Source organism: Osmerus eperlanus, chromosome 19 (genome assembly GCF_963692335.1).
Source record: "Osmerus eperlanus chromosome 19, fOsmEpe2.1, whole genome shotgun sequence".
NCBI classification, from domain to species: domain Eukaryota; kingdom Metazoa; phylum Chordata; class Actinopteri; order Osmeriformes; family Osmeridae; genus Osmerus; species Osmerus eperlanus.
Window position 1 is genome coordinate 2,529,046 of NC_085036.1, and position 12,045 is coordinate 2,541,090.

Genomic DNA, 12,045 nt, shown 5'->3' on the forward strand with positions numbered 1-12,045 from the left:
GTGTGAGTGTCACGTTTTGCCTCGCCAAGGCGTGAACATTACACGCAACCCAGTATCACACAAAAGCTTGTAATAGTCACGTTGGTCCACTTGGGAAAGCGTGTGAGTGTCACGTTTTGCCTCGCCAAGGCGTGAACATTACACGCGTGTATGAAGGAGGACTACCAACAGGGGGCGATAATTCAATTAACAATTGGATCCACCCCCGAGCCATGTAGGGACTTCCTGTCTCGTTGAGAGGATAATTGATTGTGGGTTGCTTATAAAAGGGTGTATGTGACAAATAAAGGGTCTTGTGCATGGAAATTGGACAGTGTGTGCTGAGGTTTTCTTAAGCTTGATGTCGTGGAAACCCCACACCCCTTAACCTGCTACAATTTATTTATATGTAAAGGTTACGTATAACCTTTAGTCAGTATATTTAAAAGTATATTTTTCATTGTATATCTACGTTTTTCATGATATCTTTTTCCTTTCTATTATTCTGTCAGTTGTTTCTGTGGTTACCAGTAAGGACTCTACTCCTTTGGAGTCAGCTGAGGAGGTTCCCACAGTGACCCAGTTAAACTCTACTCAGCACTTATTTGGTAAGATGACACCTTAATGTAACTTAGCAAGTGAGCAAAAATCATGAAACACATGATCATTTTATTTTATTTGTCCTTCAGACAGTGAGATGCAGAAACTGCAGGACATTTTTACTTCAGCAGAAGGTCAAAGTGCAAGTGAGGCGCCTTCAACGTCCACATCATGGAGCTTGCGCCAATCAGCAGCCCAAGAGGAGTGGCGGAAAGCAAGGTCTTATCACCTTAGCTCCTTGCTGTCCTGCAATGTGGTTCCAGAGAGAAACTGCATCCACTGCACATCTCCTGCCATCATTCGCTGCAGAGACTGCATGCCAGAGGAGTGGCTGTGTATGGATTGCGACATCCGCATCCATGCAAAACTTGCACTCCATAACAGGGAGTCCTGCATCGATGGGATTTACAAGCCCATTGACCCAACAGAGTGCTGTATGCAAAAAGATGGCAGATACACACTGTTCAAACAAGGTAGAAGTTTGCATGTTCTTCAGTCTATAGTTTTTTTATTCTTAAATTACAATCTGAACTAGAGAGGGTACGATTTCTGGGGAAATTGTAGGGTGTGCTTGCTTGCGTCGGTTGCACAGGGGTCCGTTTTTTAATGACATTTTTACAACTGATATTTCTGTATTTTATATAAAAATGCATACTTATTATTTATAAAGATTACATAGATTTAAAAGCATTTTTTTTTGCTGCTCATTTACAACTGAAAATACGAGCGAAGTGTAGAATGAAATGGATGTCTTCTCATTTCCCCTGCAAGAGGCACCCAGCTAACAAGGGACGTCCTGGGGACGTTCGGTGACATTCCTATTTGGTCCCCTATAGGTTATACCGTGACGTTATCCTTAGGACGTCGTTAGGACGTTATTAAAGTTCCTAAAAGGTCACAATTTAGTCAGTTATAGACATTATTTAAACTTTCAGGGGACGTTCCAGGAACGTCCGTGGTTGGTTATGATACGACGTTATGTTAAAAATTTTCGGGGACATTCGGGACGTCCCAGGAACGTTCCAGGAACGTCCCTGGTTGGTTATGATATGACATTATCTTAAAAACTTTCGGGGGACATTCGTGACGTTCCAGGAACGTCCCTGGTTGGTTATGATACGACATTATGTTAAAACATTTCGGGGGACATTCGGGACGTTCCAGGAACGCCCCAGGAACGTCCCAGGAACGTCCCTGGTTGGTTATGAAATGATATTATGTTTAAAACTTTCGGGGGGTTCCAGAACGTCATTCGTTGGTCATAACCTAACCATCTAAATTCCGAACGGATATTTTAGTTTGTGTGTCATTCTGTGATGTGACTTGCTCGAGCTATAGCCTACTGTCACTGTGGAAACTGTACAGTATTAAATCAATTGTTTATGTATGGTACCAATAACTTGCATTTGAGCGAAGTAATACATTAGTAATAAATAATTTGGTGATGTACCATCACTGAAACAAAACATCTAAGCTGGATCCAGCCTATCCAAGCACCAGCTGCGTCTCTAGAAATGTTCCATATAGCCTATTACAGCACATCTCTCGCGAACGTCACCGCTCGTGACGTGAACCCTGTTGTTGAGTGAAGAAAATATATCTTCAACTTAAGTTTTAGTGTTGATAGTATAGTTCTTTGTTATTGTGTTTTTAATGGTGTTTTTTGTGTAGTTGGCTAGTTTAGAGTAATTTAGCGCACTCCTGTGAATGTGGGCCACCCGAAGGACAGAATTTGAGGTAAATATGTTTTAATACAAACTTTAGCTCTGCTATCTATGTATTTGTATGTTTATCCAATGTGAAATAGCCATATCGAACATAAATGTATATTAATTTCTAGCCAATTTGAGTTGGCACTGGTTTTCTAATTCGGCTAAATTGAGACGTCGTACAGTACAGTACTGTATCGTCTTAATTTGTACAGTACAGTACTGTAGCTAACAATCTTATCGATAGCACTAGCTAGCTCTAAATCGGATGCCTACACACTAGTGGTGTCGTCTCTTTAAGGATACAGAAAATACAAAACAGCTGAAGCTACTTTTGGACAGGTGAAGGCTACAGCTCTAGCTAGTCAAGTAGCTCTAGAGTAGCAAGCTACTTTTGGACAGTTAGACTAGAGCTACTGTACAATGAACCAAGACGTTTTGCAAGAAAAGTAGCTATCATAATGACAGTTGGCTGTCATTGCCACTTAGCGTCATTGTTGTCCTGGTTACGGACTCAGACGCGCATGATCTCTACTTACTCTTGCTACGTCGGACAAGCTCTAAATCGGATGCCTACACACTAGTGGTGTCGTCTCTTTAAGGATACAGAAAATACAAAACAGCTGAAGCTACTTTTGGACAGGTGAAGGCCACAGCTCTAGCTAGTCAAGTAGCGTTAGCTCTACTGTAGAGTAGCAAGCTACTTTTGGACAGTTAGCTCTAGACTATAGCTACAATAAACCAAGACGTTTTGCAAGAAAAGTATCATAATGACATGCTACGTCGGACAAATGTTCACGATGAGTAGATGAAGGAAAATTGATTAGCATTAGCTAGATGGTTGTAAATATGTGGATACTGAAGGTCAGGGAAGCTTTCCGTTTCACTTGTTACGGTCCTAAAAATAACTCCAGGAGCATATGGATACAATACACTTCCACTTAATGTTCTTTGCATTTGATCTGCTGTCTAACTGTAGCTAATTCATGTTGCAGGTGTTGATTCCGGACGTACTGGTGGAGGACGAGGAGGAAGAGGAGGGAGAGGATGAGGAGGGGTTGACACAATTAAATATAAGAAAATTAATTCAGGCTTTTAAAATGCCTTTGAATAAAGTGTTTGTTTATACTGTAAATCGTGTTTTTTCTTCTATAAGCATACACATAATAAGTTACAATACAGCCTGTTATACAAGTTGATTTTTTAAAATAAAGAAGTTAAATTACATTGTTGAGTTTAAGTGAACACATTCAGTTTAGTTTTGCACTATAGGCTAATATGCATTGTATACTTTGTATACAATACATATCCATTATATGCATAAATGAGACTATAAATTAAGGTTCAGAAATTGATTCTGCATTTGGTATGCGAAAGTTATCAGGACGTCGCAAGGGAACGTCCCCATGACGTCGCAGACAAACATCCCCTGAACGTCCCCTAAATGTTATGAGGACGTTACATGGACGTCAGGGGACGTTTGTCTGCGACGTCCCCGGGACCTTCAGGGGACCCTACAAAAAGACGTCATGGGGACGTTCTCTTGCGACGTCCTGATAACATTCGGGGACGTTCAGGGGACGTCCTGGGGACGTCATTTTGTTAGCTGGGCAGCCTCATGTTGAATCAAAACTAATAAATTTGGCAGACCGGTGTAAAAATTGACCTAATCTCTATGATTTAAACGTAATTTTAAGTTTTTCCCTTCTCATGATATTTTCAGGCATTTAGCCTACTCATTGCATTCATTCATTAATAAAGAACCCCCTTTGAAGATTATTCTACGACGTTACCCGGCAGTAGAAGATGGAATCGCGATTCAAACAGTACCATCTGCTAACTGAAAATATGCCCCCCAAAACGTAAATAAGCTTGACATTTATTTAGTGGAAAATCGCTCATTTATAAAAAGCTCACTGGTAGCGATCATTGTCAGTAACAACGCAAAATGCGATATAGCCCTGTGTGGAGAAGCTGCCCCGGTAAATTGTACTACTACGGTACAGTACTAGACTACTGCTGTGTTCGTCTTGGTAGCGATTGCGTTGGTTGAATTGGATTTAACGTTCCGTTGTACGGTTTAAGATGAAATTAATTATTTTCATGAACAGATTGACAACGTTTAGGCTGTGACAATGAAGTTCAGGTTAGTAGTTAGATAGACTTTTGATTTAAGTAAGGGGAGTGCCGAACATCTTCTGTCGCCGTTTGACTTCCTAAACAGCTGTGTAAGTTAGATGTTTTTGTCGTGTCTCGCGTAAGCTACAGCGTTGCAGTGAGCTACACTGGTTTGAAACCACAGGTAATGGTAATTTCACCAACAAATCGTTTACTAATGTCAGAATAAATCCTACAACGAAAATGTATATGTGAGGAATGTTTATTTTAACGATTGAAAACAGATAACGCTACATCATAGACCACTGTAGTATGTGTTGCCCGGGCAACACAGGCTAATGTCATGATGCTAATACTTCAGTGAAATAGTAGACTACTGTTTCCGAAAGTAGATGTACTTCCTTAATAATATCAGCTTATACTGTACATTACACATCACAATTGTGTGTCATATCACAAAGTAAAATGAGTAAATAGTTATCACCCTGGCCTCTTTGCTTGTGGCGTTTCTGCAGCTGCCTTGCAGTAAAGCTATAGTTAGCCTAGCTATCCCCCAAGTTAACAGATGCGAAACGAATGTTCTGCCAAAGGTAGTCACGCGTGTTTTCGTGACGTTAGTGACGTTAGTAACGTCAGTGACTGTGGCTAGCAAATTAGCCACCGTTAGCTTCACTTTTCGCCACAAAAACTTAACTTCATCCTAAACCATGCAACGGAACGTAAATTCCAATAGAAGCAACTCAATCGCTACCAAGACGAAACTTTTGACACCTACTTTGTCTATGTAGGCCAAATATTGACTGAGTTTTAGGGGGGCGAAAATAAACAATAATAAATAATAATATAGCTGCAAGCAGCAATGAGGTGGCCAAGCAATCGAATGACCCATAAAACATGTTGTACATCCTCAGAAGAGGGTTACGAGTACACGCAACAAGTTTGGTGCGAATCCATCAAAGATTTGCTGAGATACGACCCAACTTCCTGTTTGCTGGCTTAACGGCACATTTTGATTGGCCGTACCGAGCAAACGGTTTTGAAAATCCAAAAAACATATGATGGCTTTTGTGAGGCTTGGTCTGAAGATGATATCTGCCAAATTTGGTGAAGATTGGAAAACATTTGTAGGAGGAGTACAGAAAAAACGTTTTTTCAGTAATTCAAAATGGCGGCCGCATCAATTCGGCTGTTATCACAAGTTATCATGTGTCACACACGGGATGTCCCAAGATATCATGAGACAAAGGAATCACTTAATAAAGGTGCCAATTCTGGGGAAGATTAAAGAAAAATTGTAGGAGGAGTAGGCTTTCAAAAGTTTTCGATAAAACCGGAAATGGCGGAAAATCTATATAACCGGAAATTGACGTCATAGGGTGTGTTGAACTCGTCTTGACCCAGGGAATCCAATGGTACCTCATTTTTGAAAATCGGTCATACGGTTCAAAAGTTACGTGTGTAAACACAAGTCCAACTTTGACCCGTTGGTGGCGCTAGAGTGCTCCAATGGGAGACATGAAACTTGGTGAATATAAAGAGGGGACTGTGTTTAATGAGTGTGCCAAATTTCACAACTTTTTACCATACGGTTCTAGGGGCTGCCATAGACTCCAATGGCAGAAGAAGTGTAATAATAATAAGAAAAGGTAGAAACACTTAAGTGGCTTCGCCGCTTCGCGGCTTGGCCACCAAATATAGCTGCAAGCAGCAATGAGGTGGCCAAGCAATCGAATGACCCATAAAACATGTTGTACATCCTCAGAAGAGGGTTACGAGTACACGCAACAAGTTTGGTGCGAATCCATCAAAGATTTGCTGAGATACGACCCAACTTCCTGTTTGCTGGCTTAACGGCACATTTTGATTGGCCGTACCGGGCAAACGGTTTTGAAAATCCAAAAAACATATGATGGCTTTTGTGAGGCTTGGTCTGAAGATGATCTCTGCCAAATTTGGTGAAGATTGGAAAACATTTGTAGGAGGAGTACAGAAAAAACGTTTTTTCAGTAATTCAAAATGGCGGCCGCATCAATTCGGCTGTTATCACAAGTTATCATGTGTCACACACGGGATGTCCCAAGATATCATGAGACAAAGGAATCACTTAATAAAGGCAAACGAATCAACAGTTATTGGCCAAAACACATTTTTGCATCCTGCGGCCACGCCCAGTGATCACATGACACCAAATTGTTTGGACATCCTCAGATGAGGGTTCCGAGTCATCATACCAAGTTTGGTGTTGATTTCTCAAGGATTGGCTGAGATATGACCCAACTTCCTGTTTGGTGTCTTTGCTGCCGATTTTGATTGGCTGTACCGGACAAACGGTTTTGAAAATCAAAAATCTTTGGATAACTTCTGTGAGGGTTGCTCTGACGATGATGTGTTCCAATTCTGGGGAAGATTGAAGAAAAATTGTAGGAGGAGTAGGCTTTCAAAGGTTTTTGCTAAAACCGGAAATGGCGGAAAATCTATATAACCGGAAATTGACGTCATAGGGTGTGTTGAACTCGTCTCGATCCAGGGAATCCAACGGTACCTCATTTTTGAAAATCGGTCATACGGTTCAAAAGTTACGTGTGTAAACACAAGTCCAACTTTGACCAGTTGGTGGCGCTAGAGTGCTCCAATGAGAGACATGAAACTTGGTGAATATAAAGAGGGGACTGTGCTTAATGAGTGTGCCAAAATTCACAACTTTTTACCATATGGTTCTAGGGGCTGCCATAGACTCCAATGGCAGAAGAAGTGTAATAATAAATATAGCTGCAAGCAGCAATGGAGGGGCCAAGCAGTCCAGAGCAGGACATGGCCTCCATAGCACTTGTGCAACAATTAAGTCACAACAACCTGTTGCACTCATGCAACACACCAAGTTTGGTTGAAATATATGTTTGCGTTCAAGAGTACTGATAGTTCAAAGTTATTTTTCTGGTATAACACTGCAGGCCTCCTCTGCTCCTCATGGGAACGATGGAACCCAAGTTTGGTGACAATCACGCAAATGGTTGCTGAGATATGCTCTTGCGCCTCGTTTGGCGGCTTCGCCATCGCTTTTGATCGTCTCTACCGAACAAACGTTTTTGAAAATTGAAAATCCATCTGATTGCTTTTGTGAAACTGGGTCTAAAGATCATCTTTGCCAAATTTGGTAAACATTGGACAAAAATTGGGGCGTGCAAAAGGTTTTTACACTTTTCCATGAAATCCAAAATGGCGGCCACGTCCAGTCGAATTTTATGAAAAGTTATTAATAGTCAGGCTTGATATCTCACAAGACATCAACAGACAAAGAAATTACTTTATTAAGGTACACACTTCAACAGTTATTAGCCAAAACACGTTTATGCTTCCGGCCACGCCCCCTTTTAGTCACATGACACAATCTTTGGAGGACATCCTCAGAATAAGGTTCCGAGGCGGCGTACCAAATTTTGTTTCACTGCCTCAAACAACTGCTGAGATATGACTTCACTTCCTGTTTGGTGGCTTTTCTGCTGATTTTGATTGGCTGTCACGGACAAACGGTTGTGGGGATCAAAATGCTCTACCATAACTTTTGTGCGGCTTGGTCTGAAGAGCATATCTGGTAATTTTGAAGAAGATTTGACAAAGATTGTAGGAGGAGTAGGCTTTCAAAGGTTTTTGATAAAACCGGAAATAGAGGAAAATCTATATAACCGGAAATTGACCCCATAGGGTGCGTTGAACTCGTCTTCGTCCAGGGAATCCAATGGTACCTCATTTTTGAAAATGGGTCATACGGTTCAAAAGTTGCGTGTGTAAACACAAGTCCAACTTTGACCCATTGGTGGCGCTAGAGTGCCCGAGTATGGGACATGAAACTTTGTGAATTGGACCAGGGGACTGTCCCCAATGAGTGTGCCAAATTTCACAACTTTCGACCAAGCGCTTCTAGGGCCTGCCATAGACACCCAGTCTTAAGAAGTATAATAATAATAATAATAATAATAATACTAACAATAACAATAGGTGCCTCGCAGCTTCGCTGCTTGGCCCCTAAATATAGCTGCAAGCAGCAATGGAGGGGCCAAGCAGTCCAGAGCAGGACATGGCCTCCATAGCACTTGTGCAACAACAACAACAACAATTAATCAATATATAAGCATGTATATTTCAAGGTGCTACTACTGTATCAATAACCAAAGTAGCAGCAACATCATAAAACTATTCTTATCCACATATCCATGTCAGTTCTTGCTCTAATTGATAAACAAGTGAGCTACCTGATAGCATTTGAGATGTTACAACCTACAGTTTAAATAACCAAGATATACCAAGAAAGTGAGTGAGTGAGTGAGCGAGCATCTACCTTCAGTCTGTAGTTTCCATCGATGTGTTATAAAGAATTCAGAGCAGCAACACTGTACCTTCTGTGCAGCCTCTGCAACATTGATGGGAAGGCAGCTGCCTTCAGGTTAATGCAAAAGTGCCTGACAAGACAGAAAGATTGACAATGCCCAGATGAGACAATGTATCACTAGAGTACTTGATTATTGACAATCCATTCATGCCAAAATTGTGGAAACCATGCATTTAAAAGCTTTGCATTTCATAGCATTCAACTCCAAGCACAACTGACCTTAGATGTGGTTTGAGTGTAGAATGGAACACGTGAAGAATATCTGCCATCTGTCATCAGACCCCTCAGTTGCTCTCCGGTGATGTGATAATGAGGAGCACCTCTAGCTCCACTCCAAGTCAATGGAGCCTGGTAACCGGAACTGGCTGCAACAATAATACAATGCTGTGCTTACAACATTTAAGAGACTGTAACTTGCACAAGCTCTAGGCATGCACTGTTAAATACCACTGCAATTTAACAACAAATGAATTAGGGCAGTAAAAAATACTGCACAAGGGAAAATGCAATGGGCAGCAAGTGAACGATGTGTGAAACAACTCAAAGGACTATCTGAGCTGTGAGCACCCACCCCCACTGAAATGGTTCCCACCTGGTTGTGCATGCCGACCATGGGTGCGACTCTCCTGCATGAGCTCGGACACTTCAGCTATCAGGCCGTCTGCTGAAGCAACATTTAAGAGCGTACCCCTTTGCCCACTCTAGGCTTCGCTGCATTGTTTCCAGCCTGAAAGAATTCAATGGTGTTAAAGTAGACAAGGCTAGTATTTTTTGTTGTTGTATCTAAACCAGTAATAATTTATCGACCATATCTCATAAGAACGTGAACAAATAGTCGCCTAGGTTGAAGGTTGAGCTTGCTTGCCTTCAGCAGTGGTTTTGCCTCAAAATACCAGCTAGCTAGACTAATCGACTTTAGGTAACAACAAAAAATGAATGTCAAGAATGTGCAGCACTGGAGCCTACTGTACTGACTACTGAGGATAGCAGATGGTTGGGGGTTGAGGCTAACTCGTTTAGCTAGCTACATAACTAGGGGACAGATAGTTGGATATGGACTGTCCAGCCTTAACATGGCAGCTTTCACGGATAAAAAAGAAACGCAAATAGCTAGTCTTTATCCAACAGTCTAGACTAGTCAGTGACTGGCTAGCTAGCAATGCAGAAGTATCACAGTAGCAATCCATTGCTAAAAAACAAACAAAAGCTATCCGCACAGCGAGTGACCAAGTTAAACCCCTGTTAGCCTAGCTAGCCGGTGAAGATTACGATTAAGTCACAAATAATGATTTCGAAAAAACTGTACCTTTGTCAACATGGACTGAAGGTCGTCGTGTCCAGGGTTATCCGACAGTAAAAGCTGAGTGCAGTCATTTAGTGTCTGCTTACACTGTCTTATGAAGTTCCTTCTTGCCATCTTCTCTTCCTTCAAACTTCTGTGTGCTGGGCTAAACTTGTTTTGAAATCTTCCGCTTCTACAGTGGGGAGGAGCTGGTACTTGAAAATACAGGGAAGAATCAAATCACACTAGCCCAGATAACTGCAGGAGGAGCTAGGGAAATTGTGGGCAGTGATTTGCATGTGGCGTTTATTTAACGCCTGCAATTGCACGTGTAAATATACAGGCGTTTATTTAACGCCTGCAATTGCACGTGTAAATATAAAGGCGTTTATTTAACGCCTGCAATTGCACGTGTAAATATAAAGGCGTTTATTTAACGCCTGCAATTGCACGTGTAAATATACAGGCGTTTATTTAACGCCTGCAAGCGTTAACTAACGCGTACATTCATGTGTAACTTTCGCCTGCACATTTACGGCTGCAGCCGCTTATGAAACAGCTGCAAGCGCTTCCTAAACGGGTGTCCAATCAAAAATACGCGTTTAAATTACGAGTACATTTGACCCTGTCGGCGTTCCATAGCAATACAGCATATTCTCGCTGCTAATCAACAGCGTCGCCGTGCGCGAACCCAGACAGTTTATATAAATGCCTATGTGCGTTAGCACTTCTCCCCACTGAATGTGCTGTCGGACCGGGCTGTCCAGTCCAAGTACCGGCTTCCCCGTGTGGAGATCCAACGCCTCGTCAGAGGGCAACCCGATGCAATTTTGCCCTCAGCCCGGAGGTGCAGCTCCTGGCCGCGCTGCGTTTTTACGCAGTGGGGAGCTTCCTGGAGGTGGTTGGGGACGGCACCGGCCTCAGCAAGGCATCGGTTTCCCGCAGTGTGGCAGCCGTGACACCGATCCTCCTGCGCCATGCCCGGACACACATCAGAATGCCCACCATACGGGACGAGGTCCGCCAGGTCCACCGTGGATTTCATGCCATGGCTGGGATCCCCCGGGTGATTGGTGTCGTGGATGGCACACTGATCCCAATCCACAATCCCTCCCTGGTGGATCCGTGCTGGATTGGGAGGAAACATTACGCTGCCTTCAACATAGGGTGCCACCCCTCTACTCCCAACATTAAACCCACTACCATCACACAACCCATACCAACTATCATGTAGGCTATAGGGCTTGAAAGCTAGGAAATGACGCAAAAATGATCCACAGAACACATGGTTGAAAAGGAAAAGAAGTTTATTTAAAAAAAAGAAGAGAAACAGGGTGTTGTGTGTGATTTATGCGCTGATAAAGTGGTGGGTGATCGATTTGCCTGGCATCGATTGACTTAGTTTCAGCATCACGGCGGTGGGCAGCTCCCTCTAAGAGCTTCTTAAGAAGCTTCTTTGGCGGGATCTTAAGAAGGCAGTTAAGAACGCGTCTGGGAAACACCCCTATCTTAGCGCTCCTTCTTAGCCGAACCCTTCTTAAGAGCCTTCTTAAGTCCTTAAGAACGATCGAATCTGGGAAACCCGGCCATTATGGTGTATGGCAAGATTAGTTGGTAGCTATATTTAGCCGGTTTGGTTTGTCATCATGTGTAATTTCGCATAATTAAACACGTTATTAGAAATCATCCGATTACTTCGTTTTACGATTGTTTGGAATCTCGTTTGTTTTAAAGAACGACAGTTAGCTATCATTAGCTTTCAGCTAACTCAGGGTTCCGTTGCGTAGCGATAAGCTACACAAATATTAGGTGACATTTCGGGTGAAGCGACACCTTGTGGTTTGGTTTTTCGTAACATAGTATACGAAATCGAGGGACACAGAAAGACGTACACTATGTTACGAATAGACTGAGGTGCTATATCACACGCAGAACTTCCGTGTGATGAACTTGCATAAGCCACCTTTATC

The 12,045-nt window shown here is 42.4% G+C and overlaps 1 long non-coding RNA gene across 1 annotated transcript; it reads left to right on the forward strand.

Moving 5' to 3' along the window:
- Positions 1 to 300: 300 nt before the first annotated feature.
- Positions 301 to 1,046, forward strand: LOC134039923 (uncharacterized). The gene is made up of 3 exons (XR_009932840.1): positions 301 to 394; positions 492 to 587; positions 669 to 1,046. It is a non-coding gene; the product is annotated as an uncharacterized LOC134039923 (long non-coding RNA).
- The last annotated feature ends 10,999 nt before the right edge of the window (positions 1,047 to 12,045 follow it).